This window comes from Dufourea novaeangliae, unplaced genomic scaffold (assembly GCF_001272555.1).
Source record: "Dufourea novaeangliae isolate 0120121106 unplaced genomic scaffold, ASM127255v1 scaffold76, whole genome shotgun sequence".
Classification (NCBI taxonomy): Eukaryota; Metazoa; Arthropoda; class Insecta; order Hymenoptera; family Halictidae; genus Dufourea; species Dufourea novaeangliae.
Genome location: NW_015373950.1, coordinates 857,835 through 872,526, shown reverse-complemented (window position 1 = coordinate 872,526; position 14,692 = coordinate 857,835).

The window sequence follows — 14,692 nt, the reverse complement described above, 5'->3', positions numbered from 1 at the left end:
GTAAAAAACGACATTTACTATTTTCTTCGACATTCTAAAAAGTTGCAAATGTTTCAAAATTTTTTTAACACGTCATTTAGTAAACTAATCCTTCCAACTTCACAAAGAAACTAAAGTCACTTGGTCCAATTTTGAAAGAGTTGTTCTGTTTTAAAGGGTGTACGTATACTTTTTTTTACCCACTGTACATCTCACCCGACTGCTTTTTGCATGTGTGCATCGCGTTTCTCACGAAACGAGGGCACGGCGCGTGTAACGCACGTCGACAGTTAGCAGCGCTTTTGGCGAGCAAATGAAATCGCAACGGTGCCGAATAAAGCCTTTCTTCGACAGGATTGTGTACACTTTTCCTCGAAGAGAGTCCGTTTCTGAATAGGGAGACTCTCCTTTGGTCTTTCTTTAGCGTCGACAAAGAATGGAATGCATGACTATAAAAATTGCCCGAGAAGTCTCACGACCGCCGCAACCGGAAAACGCCGGGAGTATTTCCCACGTAGATAATTATTCTTCACTTTGCATCCATAAGTTCATTATTCGGATGCATCGCACACCATTGCTATCCCGTCTTTACATTCTGTTAATTTTAACACGTATGTACTCTGTGTCTGTGTCCACGTTCCTTTATAATATCTCAGAAAGTGTTGTACATATCATCTTCAGTCACTTTCTTTCCTATCATTTGTATTTCATTTTTTTGTAAATTAGAGTTACGAAACCGTATGACAATAAATCAAAACGGGGACTACAATTCAGTTTCTTTTTGTATTTCGGACTTAATTTAAATTTTGATTTCGTTAATAGTTTTATAAGACACTTTTATGTCATGACACGGGAATGATTGATGGGTAAAATTTATCCGGATAAAAGTAACTGAATGGGTACTGAAATTATTAGTGCACCTTGATTTAGGGTGAAACCACCCCTTTAACCCTTTTAGTACCTTACCATTTTTCTGTGTATCATCTAGAAATTAGACTTGGGCATTTCTGAAATAACATTATTTGAAATATTACTTCAAAATAACATGTTATTTTATTTTCTAATCATTTGAAAAGTTCTTAAAAGTAATTGTTTAATTGTTCTTTGAAATTCTATCAGATAATATTATTTAGGTCTGAGTTTGGTTTATTGACATTTTCCTGAAGAGTAATACCTCTCTTCCAATCTTTCACACCAGTGGAACGATTGTTTTTTTTGTGACAGTACTAGATGGGCCCAAGAAAAAATCTCTCACGGATGAGCTTTTTGAAGAGTGGGTTCTGCTTAAAGCAAATTGTTGTAAAAATATAAAATAAAATCTTCTTCTTGCATATTATTTTGAGTATTATTTCTTTTACCTTTAAATACAAAAATATCCACATTATTTGAAGTTGCTATTATTTCAAATGAATCGATAATATTTTTATTTTTACATAACAGTATTGGAAATAAAGTTCCACGATACATTATTTCAAGTAGTTATTTCTTATTTTCATTTCAAATAAAATTTGCCCAGGTCTGCTAGAAATACCTTGGAAAATATGCATTTTTGAAGATATATATTAAAATTAACACATTCTTTCTACAAAACAAAGATAACTTTACACTTTTTCTGCATTTTATTATAAAGTGTATTTTTTGTTTTACATAAAAAATGTTGGAAGTATTATACTTTCGTCGCTTTCTGTATCGGAATATATAATTTGTATTGCATACGAAAAGTCGACATATCGGCTCAAGTTATTTGTGGCGAAGACAGCGTAGCCGATATTTCGGCTTATGGGTATTAAGATGTTTAAAGGTTAGTGCGAGTTTTCCTATTTTCCTTTACATCTTGAAAACTACCGTAGATATAAAAAAAAATACCTGCTAGAACCAAAATTTAATGACTTATTATATTCCAAAAAACTGTGTAATGAAATTATAAAAAATTTGTTGCTTAAATAAATAAACAAATACATAAGGAAATTTTCAAGAATTTCATTGCACAGTTTTATAGAGCACAAGAAGCCATTAAATTTCCATAGCAAACATTGTTTACTGTTTACCTACTATACATCTCAAGATATATAGCAAAGTAGGAAAATACACATTAACATTTAAGTGGTGGGTTCATCCCAAAAAATCGAATATCATCACAAACGAAAAATTGCCCACTGCTTCTATTAAAGTGTTACGCAAACGTGCGAAATTAAAAAAAAACGAAATTTTCATGGTACCAAATTTCCCCTGTGAGTGATTTCTTACACGTTGCATTCCATTTTAAGCGCTCATATTCTCCTTATCGATATCATAACGACGTTACCGATATATCGATAATTGTTAGCAGTACCTCTGCTATCCGCTCCCGTCTTTACGAAGCAAAAGATCCGGAAAAGATGTTCGGAGCATAAAACTATATTACCGTTTCATGAAGAAGGAAGGAATAGGCCAGTATATTATCTTCTGTAATAACAATTTCACGCTGAATTATATACGACTTTAACTCATCGACGTGTGTAATAAATGTTTCAACTGTAACAGCAACATTCCGTTCGAATTTACCGTTTTCGCATTGTTACGTTACACACAGAGTGCTACACCATTTCGTTGTTACCTATAATAATCAGACCTGGGCACTTCTGAAATGATATTATTTGAAATATTATTTCAAATAACATGTTATTTTATTTTCGAATCATTTTAAATAATTCTTAGAAATAATTGTGAAATTGTTCTTCGAAATTATACCAGTGACTAGGTCTGGGTTTGGTTTATTGACATGTTTCTGAAGAGAAACACCACTCTTCCATCTTCCACACGAGTAGGATGATTATTTTCTTTCCCGACAATATTAGATGAGCCCAAGCAAAAATCTCTCACGGATGAGTTTTTTAAGAGCGGGTTCTGTTTAAAGCAAGTTGCTGTAAAGATTTCTTAAAATAAAATCTTTCTTTTACATATTATTTTGAGTATTATTTCTTTTACCAAATTTGAAATACAAATATAACAAAATGATTCAGTATTTGAAATTGCTATTATTTCAAATGAATCGATAATGTTTTAATTTTCAAATAACAGTATTGAAACTAAAGTTCCGAAATAAATTATTTCAAATAGTTACTTCGTATTTTCATTTCAAATAAAATTTTCCCAGGTTTGCCTATAGTTCTATCAGAGGTGGTATAATTTACTCTTTGAATACCGTAATATTTAATTTCCTGGCGAATCGACCAACGAAACGTCGCACAGTGGTCCTTTTTCCCGAAAAGCAGGCCAAAATTCATAATTTCATTGGATTTTCATAAAAATCGGTATTCTTGTGTTTTTGGTGTTGCTGAATTCGACTATCTTGTCGAAACTGCAAAATTCGCAAAGTATTATGTTTTAAATAAAAAATTGTTCCCACGAAACAAAAAAAATGTGAACCTGAAAGTGTTCGTTTAGGGAAAGCGTAGATAGGTACTAATTACCACTTTAAATGCGGATATCTTAAAAAGGAGCAAATATGAACAAGATTTCTCAATTGGATATCATACCTGACATGTAGCTTTAAGCCAGGAAACTAGTCACTGTGTGAAGTTCGGTGTATACCTATATAATTTTCTTTCCGTTATACTAAAATAAAACTAAGATTTATGACATCTTCGGAAGGGAAGTACAAGAGTAAATTCAAAGATATTTTGTATTCTTTATGTGCAAAGTTTATGTGTATTACATGTGTTCTAATGATAAAATGGTTTTACATATGATTACTTTACAAATAAACTTTGCCTGATACAATAAATATGTTAGTTTCAAGCCATTAAAAAGCACGAAATTTTGTCCACTTTGATGGCCTATATCTTTTTAACTGACCAGTATATTTTATTATTTCCACGGACATTTCTTACACTGATCTGTATACATTGAATGTGTCATACTAGTAACAAGAAGCTACTTACGTCAGAAAATTTATTTTGCCCAGCTTTTTCTGAAGACGGACCACTATGCGTCGTGTTTTTGAGTATGGCCTTTCAAGAGACGTTACACGACAACCAGAAGGGAACGAACACTTCCCGGGGAACACTATTGTGCCTGAACGTGTGTGTGTGTACCTTTTAACCCAAGGTTCACAATTCCAATCACGTAAGGTTCCGTCGAAAAATTCCTACCGTTACCAGAACACGAACCAACTTCGTGCAACGCATTTTGTATTAAATGTAAACCAGACCGTGTATACAATAAGAGTAAAAAGTGAGTATACACTGAAAGTATAGGATATGTGCGTATTTATTTCTCTCAATTTTCAATCGAATATTTCAGGCAGATACTCTATTACATTGAGATCTACTGACTGTGTAGGAGAACTGATTGAAAGTATTTTCTAGCAAACAATTATTAACCACCTTTGCTGTTTATTTTGGGTCACGATCTCACAGAAAGACCTTTTGAATGGACTTGCAGCTGAATTCTGGTTTTGAAAATATTTAAATATTCAAATTTGTCGATAGTGTATTTTGAATAAAAACCAACTGACTAGCACCAGAGGTTACCATGCTGTGCTAAACCATAATAGTTTGTTCCAAATCACCATGTTCCACGATATTTACCAAATTTTGTCGTTAGATATAAGTCTAAGTTTCTTTTTCTGGAATCTGTTCGCTGCCTATTCATCCCGAAAATGTTGAGAAAATCATATCCAACTGTATTGCTGTCATGATTTTACAATAGTAGGATGCTACAGAAGTATTACACTCAACTTTGTAAGGTGTATGTATACTTACAAGGGAAGGCGCGGAAGTGTCCCCCTCCGATTTTGATAAAACTTCGTATGTCTATTAAGTGGTTAAAAATAAGGAATACGTATTTTTTTTATCAGCTGAGACGCGACTTTAAGGGGTGAAACCACCCCTCAAAGTTTTGATCCGAAATTTTTTTGTTATAAATAAATTCTATTTTGGATAATTTGTTAACACCATATTATTCTACATAAAAAACCGCAAACCTCGTCCATTAGAAGTTTTCATGCATCTCCTCTGGTTTTCGAGGTAGTACTTTGAGGTCGAAACTTCGAGGGGTAGTTTCACCCTTTAAAGTCGCGTCTCCGCTGATAAAAAAAATACATATCCCTTATTTTTGACTGTTTAACAGACATACGAAGTTTCATAACAATCGGAGGGGGACACTTCCGTGCTTTCCTTAGTTACTTTTGACTCTCACTGTACATATTTATTTGTATCGTCGCGCGTAAGTCGAGTCGCTGGCAAGCCTTTTGTACGAATCTGGTGGCCGGTTGTTCTATGACTAGAAAGCGAAACGAGCATTTTTTTTTACGTAAACGAGCTCTGTAATGCTCTGTAACCGACGTAAAAATCAGGTGTAACACACTGCGATCTGCATATTTCATGGATTGTGCATAAACACGTGGGAGGTCTAACATAGATGTCGAATAAAAATTTGCTGGGAAAAGATTAGCGGTATTTTTGTGTACAACTTTTTAGAACAACAACCGTCTACTATATTTGTAATGTTTGTAATATTATCGTTATCGTTTTTCTTGAATACATCGTTCTTAATCCTTTCCGACCATAGGATTCTATCTAGAATCATTATATTACTTAGTAAAAAATTTATCAAAAATTTTGTTACTCAATTTACGCGCTTCTCATTGGTCCAAAGAATACAAAGGCACCAAATATAACGAAAATTTAACCTAAAAAACAGCAAATAATCTTTCAAGTCCTAACTTCGAAAATTTGAAAGTTTTTTTTTCTTTATGGTTGCATTTGCAAATATTGACAACAATTAAAAATTTATGTTCATAATAAGATACGATTTCGTTAAATGTTACAATAAATAGCTATTTAATAGATTTAAATAGATGATATTATAGTGTGTTCGATTATTTCAGTATTCTTTTGTTTTTATGATATTAAATTTCATAAAGTTTAAATTCAGTTTACACAGTTTAAAAACTAGTGGAGATAGAATATTATGAACTACAACGACGATTTATAACTCGTATTACGAGCCTGACGATCTAATATGGCATCGTATTGTATATTATAATATGTTGCCGTTAGATGGATACATTCTCGAAAATAATATTTAGAAATTGTTTAATGAATATTCGTTTTTCTCTGCGAACAATTTTTTCGTTCATTTTTTATTAATTTTGTTACTTTTCTGACATCAAAGAAATAACTGTATGCAAAGAAAATATTTTTTTTTATTTGAAAGAAATAATTCAAGATGTATAGGGTTAAATGTAGGTAAGAAGAATATTATTGATTTCATTTTATGATTATTGTTGGTGACGTAAATCTGTTGTATTATTAAACGTGTGAATAATTAATCCATTTCGGTTGCAATAACATTGTAGTATTAAAATTCAGAATACCTTTCAGATCTTTTGTTTCGATTGAAATAGATGGAAAAAATAGTGGACCAGTACATATGATAATATAATATTTGGTTTAGTAGAGAATATCGATAATTTAAATGAACTTTCATCGTAATTTCTGTGAACTGCAAGAGATTTCTATCTTCTACATTGAGCAGATATTATCTGCATGGAGCTTTGTGTTCCGAGGGGCCATTGTGCGACCTTCAGTCATCGTTGATTGTGGGATAACAATAGGATTTGCTGACAAAGCAGAAATAATTTTTAATTTTCATAGAAGTGATGGTAAACTTATTTCTTTTTCGAAATAATAATATCTTCGTCGAAAAGAATTAATTTTATACATTTTTATGAAGTAAACAATGATCATTGCGTGCGTGTAACGACATTTCTTTGCGTGAATATTAAGCAAAAGATCTATCATACTGGCAATATGAGAAGCTATTAATATCGGTGAACGTTATTAACCGGTACAACCCACTTATCAACGTACTACAAGAACGTTACTGTAGTTGTAGCCTTATGTTTCTTTTCAGTGCGTGAAATCTAGGTAACCTTTGCTGTAATAATTCTATACTAAATAACCATGAAACACGGATATACAGGATATTTTATAAAAATAAAAGAACAGAATACTATCATAGATTCCCCCTTTATATCACAGCTATTTCGTTCTTTGCTGTAATTTAAAGATCTTATTTATAGTTGTCTAAACATAATTATCATATTGTTATCATGAGATTAAGAAATATCATAAATTAAAAAGAAAATTCAATATACATTAATTTCTCCCAACCTACAGACTACGAATGTAGGTCAATCGACCTAGATGTAGTAATTAAAATAAAAAGTTACGTTTGTGATTAGTGATTTGGTCAGGCTATAATCGATACAGAATTTTATCGTGCTCTGAACATTTGCATACACTATAAATGCAAAAGAATCTGCAAACCAGTGTATCTCTAAAGAACTTCGAAAAATTATTGGAATTACTCTAAACGTTACTGCATTTAACCCTTTCGATAAGACTATATCTGTCGCGAAATTTTTTTATTTTTTATTTTTTATTTTAGTATTTATTTTATTTAGGGTAGTTTTATAGTTATGCCACGACGTAATGTATTTACATAAGAAGACAAACGTTTTGTCAAAACTTAAACGCAACAAAATTTGATATTATGTTGTCCATAGTATCGAAAGGGTTAATGGGATATAAATTATACCTTATACGCAAATACAGGCCGTGAAAGCTGGTTACTTCAGTTTCATTTAAAAATGTATACGTCACAGTAAAAGCGTGAAGTTTAGGAAATGTATACACTTACTAGTCAATGTACGCATGTACGTACGACTTTAGCAGAAGTATTAACCGAATATAAGAATGTATATAATTTCTATGTAGTCAATGTATTCATTTACTAGATAATTTCCTACAGCACGTTAGTATAAGTATACTGTCGAAAGTATAATTTTGTTTAAATATACAGATATGTAAAGAACAGAAAGGAAAACTGAAAACTTAACACTTTATTTGATAATTTAATAATCTTTTTTACGAACATTGGTTGTTTTTATTTAATAAATGTAAGAATATACGTTTAGTTAGGTCATATCTGTATTTAATACACTTAGAAAGAAGCAATTATAATGTAAAATAAATACTTCAGCTACACAAATTAACAGAAAATTTTCCTTCATATTACTTTTATTCATTTTAATAATATACTCTAAACGATTTTTACTTGTGAAATTAACTACCTATGTAAACTGTGAAGATGCATTCCATTATGCAAAAATTGATACGTTGTATGAATTATATTCGAACAAATTCTAGCAAAGGTGGTTATTAAAATTACTCCATTTTCAGTTTGTGCATGATTTTACTAAATCAGAAATGTAAATGTATACATTTCCTAGTCAATGTATGCACTCACTAATATGGTTAGTAAATGTATTCACAAGAAACAAAATTTATACTTTTACTAGTAAATACATAAATTAAAATTTTTTATTTAGTAAAAGCATGCACGAACAAAAATGCATTAATTTCAATGAACACTTTTGCTAGCATTTGTTCATATGAATCATATAACTTATAAATTCTGGCTTAACAGGGACTCGTCTTTACAGTTTACATAGGTAGTTAATTTCCCGGTTACAAATCATTTACGTTATATTATTAAAATGAATAAAAACAATGAAAAAATGAAGGAAAACTTTCTGCTAATTTATGAAACTGAAGTATTAATTTTACCTTATATATAATTGTTTCTTTCTGAGTGTATTAAATAAAAATGTAACCTAACCAATGTTCCTATATTTACTGAATAAAAACAACCAATTTTCTTAAAAAAGATCCGTAAATAATCAAATAGAGTGTTAAGCTTTCATTTTTTTAAATATATATATACCTATATTTTAATTATCTAATAAATGAATATATTTACTAGAAATAGTATACATTCTTATATTCGGATCATACTTCTGTTAAAATCGTACGGTAAATGCATACATTGACTAGTAAGTGTGTAACTTACATATAACCACATTTACTAAACTTCACGCTTTTACTGTGATAAATATATTTACTAAGCAGATTAGTAAGTGCATACATTGACTAGGAAATGTACACATGTACTGAATTAACGCTTTTACTGTAACATATACGCTGAAAAAGGACTTTTCTCTTTTACGTAGAATGTAGAAGAATCGCTTGTATACCTGAGCTTTTTGTGTGATGGCTAACGCGAACTCTTCATCGGGGGCGAGGTCTTCGGGGGTCATATTGGCACCCCCAGGTGCAGCACCGTAACCAGCGGTACTGGTGATGGTCCTGGGTGGACCCCCTGTTGCAGGTGGATAATTACCAATACAGTTTCCCCCTCCTGTGCCTTCCCGCTTTCCTGAGAAATAGAAAACATTATCATCTATTAGAATAATTAAATATGCTAAACAATTTTCTCATTTACAGCGATTTTGTAGCGAACTTAGAGATTCCACTTAGATATTTGTTTAAATTGTAAATTGAAATAAGAAAATTACTGACAAAGTATTAAAAGATTTTGTGGACTAACTTATATGGAGCATTGGCGTGAAATAGAAACTTGTTTGTCTTATTAAGGTTCCTCGAAATTTGACAAGAAATACAAAACCTCGGTAAACTTTATTAAAACACTAACTATATTGTGTTTTAGACAATCGTATATTTTTAGACAATCGTTAATTCAATATTAGCCTGTTGGATTCCGGGTGATGGAATGTGTAAAACACTTTTAAAATAAAACTTTAACAAGAGGTTTTTATTCGTAACGGAACACTAAACGTAGGAGTGACTGAACAAGAATTAAGCTAATTGTGAAATTGCATAGGGACTGATATACTAACGCTCTGTGGTGGGGAGGGGGTGCCTGTGAGCCTTAGTACAGGATGAGTAACTAGGAGTTTGGATTTTGGGCAAAAGAAGGGTGACTAACTTGTTTTGGACAGAATAGTCAGTTTACAATAATTCAGAGTGATTCAGAGTAAATAGATTGGTCATCCAACAGTCCTATTTCATTAAAATTATACATCATCAACACTCAACATGAATGTACCTACTTTATTTATAACGGTTACATTTAACATTGTAAACAGTTGAATTCATTGAGTATTTCAGTGATGGTTGTTAAAATTCTCAATTCCGGATCACAAAACAGTTTATCATACAATACAAGTTCAGTATGAATTGGCAAGTGCTTCGAAACAATTGCCCAGTAGTAGTATATGTATACATATTTGTCAAATTACGTAGTATTTAATGATAAAAAAAATTTGTTTATACTAATACAAACATTCATTAGAATATTACTATAATATTATACAGAGGATATTAATCCTTCGTAGACAATGTGAATTATTGGCGACCCGAACAAAATTCCATTTTTCCCGGATTTGTCTACGAATTTTCATGTTTGCTAATAAAAATTTCAAACATTTGACTTAACGAACGATTGTGTAATATAGTAGAGACTTTGTCAAGTATCCCAAAATTCCTCCACATTTTTTTAAAACCAGATACAGTAAAAAAAATTACGTACCGACGTTAACTACTCAGTTTGCCCACGAAGGGTAAATGTTCTTTAGCAAAGAAACCTATTAACCAAATTAATTCCTAAAAAAATTCCATTGTTCTTTCCGTGTGGTGCGTCAGGTCGACAAGGTTAACAGAAAAAAATGACTAGCATGGTTGATGAACGGCACCCGAAAGAAACAAGACGAATCCGTTTCCTCTACGCTAACTGCTCGTTTTTTATACGCCAGCAGCTCGTTTTTTATACGTTAGGCAGCTCGTTTTTCCGTGTCCGCGTAACAACCGCGGTATCGGGTGTAATCTTTGGATTCTTCGGCGCAATAATGGCCCCCCTTAAATGGCGGCGCATATCAATTACAATGCAACCCCCGATGAGTAGGTGGGCGCAAGGACGAATGTCGTACGACTGCAATTAACGATACCGCAACGTTCATACGCGATAAACTTCAGGTGGACGGGTCCCTGGCGGAATGTCGCGTTCCGTTGATCCATTTGTTAAGTCGTCCGTCTCGATTTATGGTGCCCGTCCTCCACCGTATAGGTACCACACTGTCGCGTGGGATTTCGAGCACGATCTCGAGATTGAAATCGATCTCGGAAGTTTCGACCGTTCGTGGCTATCAGGAAATTCACGTCCTGCCTTGTCGTTAACCAGCGACCAAGGAAGCGGGTGATATCTCTACACTGATTCTGAGAAACTGCCTTCGCTAAACCGCAATGTAGAATAGATATAGGATACCTTCTACTCGGGGCGATTCGGGTAATAGTTGCGGAGTCCGACTAAAAAGATCCGAAGATGCACTATTGTACACATTAATAGTACAACTTACAAGGAGTGTATTTTAGGTGTCCGCCTCCGATTGCTTTGGTTTTCGGATATGTTTTAGAGGACCGAAAAATAAGAGATGCGTATTTTTTTATAGCGGCCCGTTTTCATATTTAGGGGGTGAAACCACCCCTCAACGTTTCGACCCAGAAGTACTATCTCGAAAACCAGAGGAGATACATGAAAACTTCTAGTGGACGAGGTCTGCGGTTTTTTATGTAGAATAATATGGTGCTAACAAATTGTCCAAAATATAATTTGTTTATAACAACAAAATTTCGGATAGAAATTTCGAGTGGTGGTTTTACCCCTTGAAGTCGCGTCTCAGCCGATAAAAAAAATACGTGTCCTTTATTTTTGACTGCTTAACAGACATACGAAGTTTCATCAAAATCGGAGGGGGACACTTCCGTGCCTTCCCTTGTGAGATATACACGTAGTTTCCTCCAAAAAGGTTCTCAAAATGATATTTTTTTGTTATAAACAAATTGTATTTTTGATAATTTGTTAACACCAGTTTATTGTACATAAAAAACCATGAAAGCCACCAATTGAAAGTTTTCATGTATCTCCTCTGGTTTTCGAGATAGTACTTCCGGGTCGAAACTTTGAGGGGTGATTTCACCCCCTAAATATGAAAACGGGCCGCTATAAAAAAATACGTATCTCTTATTTTTCGGTCCTCTAAAACATATCCGAAAACCAAAGCAATCGGAGGCGGACACCTAACATACACTCCTTGTTAGCTTTGTTCCCGCAGCTTCGGTCGCGTGGATTTCGGGATTTGGTAAGATTATTTTAAAAAAAATATGTTTATAGAATTTTTAAATTTGTCCCTGTGTATTCAGAAACTCCTTTGCCCCCTCGAGATGGAATATTAAAAAATACAGAAATTACTTTCCAGGTATTTGAATAAGTAACATTTTCAAGCTAAAAGCAGCGGGACATCACATCTGGATTAAGAGATATTGAGAAATACATAGAAACACGTTTTGTCCCTTTTCACCCCCTGTAGAGGGAATTTCAAATAATCCTGAAATTACTTGCCAGAGGCATTTGAATAAGTAGCATTTTAAAGTGAAAAGCAGTAAGCTATGTCATCGGGACTGAGAAATATTCCCAGAAAATACATTTTACCCCTTTTTACCCCTTTAGGGGTTGAATTTCGAAAATCCTTTCTTAGCGGATGTCTACGCCCTAAGAGGAAGCTATCCCTAAAATTTTATGATCCTAGGTAAGCGGTAAGAGCTGGGCGTTGATGAGTCAGTCAGTCAGTTAAGAGTTCTTCTTTTATATATATATATATATATATATATATACAAGGTGTTCCAAAATAGGTGTAAGTCCTTGAAAGTTGTACAGACTCGGTCTGTGGGTGAAGCAAAGAGTGAGCTGGTACTCACTTTAAGAGACGAGGGATCGGTCGCCCCGCCGTTCAAACTCCCTTAGCTAAAACATTAGGTAAGGATGGGATGATCCTAGTGACTCTCCGCCCCCCGCACGAGTACTTCCCTACCGCCATGTGGCCCGGGCCTTAAAAAGTTGGGACGGATGAAAAGTCAGGGGAAATATCATCCCCGGGTAACGCCCGCCATAGTCTCTCCATGAGACTATGAGTTAGCTAATGACGCCAAAATCATAGCTGGACTTCAGAGGGGAGTATTGAAATTCCCCTTTCCCGGGAGATTATGTTATAACTAAACTAAACTAAGTCCTTGAAAAGGCTGATTTCAGGGGTGATTTGAAACAACTTTTTGCTTAGCGAAAAAGTTGTTTCAAGTCACCCCAGGAATCGCCCCTTTCAAGGACTTACAACTATTTTGGCTCACGAACATAGAAAGCACAATTTTTATTGGAATGCGGATCGATACAATGATTCGTAATTCAATTGATTTTTCCAAGATAGACTGATATCTCGCGCATGGGGGACCTTGGGGTTGAGCAGTTTCGTCTAAAAGGACTCGAGATTGGATTTGAGGTATTTTGGACTTAGGTCCTGGGTTCAAGTGATGTCAACATTGGATTCTTTGGTCTCTGTGTATGTGAAGTCTCATGCTTGGGATTTTGGGACCCTGAGATCTAGAGATCACACACTTCTGTGATCTGGGAAGTCTTGAGCTTAACTCCTTGGATTAGAGGGTCACAAGCTTCTGTTTCTAGATCTGAGAAGTCTCAAATTTGGATTTTTCGATACGAGATGTCTCAAGTTTGGGTTCTTGGGTCTGAGATGACTCATGCTTTAGTCAATGAGTCCGGGAGATCTCAAGTTTGAGTTCCTGAATTTTAAATGACTTAGGTTTTAGTTAATGAGTTTAGGGGGTCTCGAGCTCGAGAGTCTTTAGACTAGGTCCTTAGGTCTTTAAACTTATATTTTTCTACTCTATCCAGTGCCAGGAAGAAATAATTTTTAGTATCGAATCTGATAGAAGCTTGAAACGTACGGTAATAAATAATATTCTAACAACAGCATTGCTACGATGACTATGTGATCCGACGTTTCGCCACAAAAGGTAAACATTTTCTCTTGAATGGAAACTGATATTGTACGATCATAGTAACCGCGTCTAAACATTTCCCCGGGATCTAATTTCACGATTGAAATGTCAGTCGACATGCACCGCGCCGATATACTTAAAAGAAGAAGCAGGAACAATTGAGGACAGGACCTTGGCATTAAAAGCACCCCTTGCATAGAAACTGATACCGCGCAACCTTTCCAGGTGTTACTGCGCCCAGTACTCTCGGATTGCAGACCTGGTTTGTCAATTTCAAAAATTAAAAAAGAAAGACAGATAATTTATTCCGTCATCACTTGAATAATTTTCCAGAAAAGTACTATAGACAAAATGAGTGCATTATTTTACTAAATTGGTGTACCAGAACTACAATCGAGCATTGGTGTGCCAAAATTAATCCAGGTCACGCCATTTTCTATACTGTCATTTATCCACACATGTACTTTGTTTTCTTTTCTATAGTAATAAACATATTTTTTTTCCTTTTCCTACATCAAACGAATAGTGTATGCTTTATGAAAAAGAAAGTAAATAGGTGATAAATAATATCATTTACAAAATATTCAATTAAAACATGTTCAGATAGAGGTACGAATTTTGTATGTATTCAGTAGAAAAACCTGTTCATACTGTGAATTATGTACACTTTGAGCTTACGTGATCGAAAACACATTTCTATTAATAAGTAGATTACCCTCATTGATCATTGCAACACTAATATTGCGTGGTTATAATCAGTTCTTTCGTATTCTAGGATATTTCCAGTCATATTGATCAAGTAATGCACTAGATCGTGCGCTTTCTGTTTCAGACACAATGTTGTTTCAATTCGACAGGATGTTTGTACATTATTTATTTGTACTACCATTGGCAATAAATAATTCATAAAATACATTAATGAAACGCAGAAAATACAATCGTATTTCTGCGTATAGAAA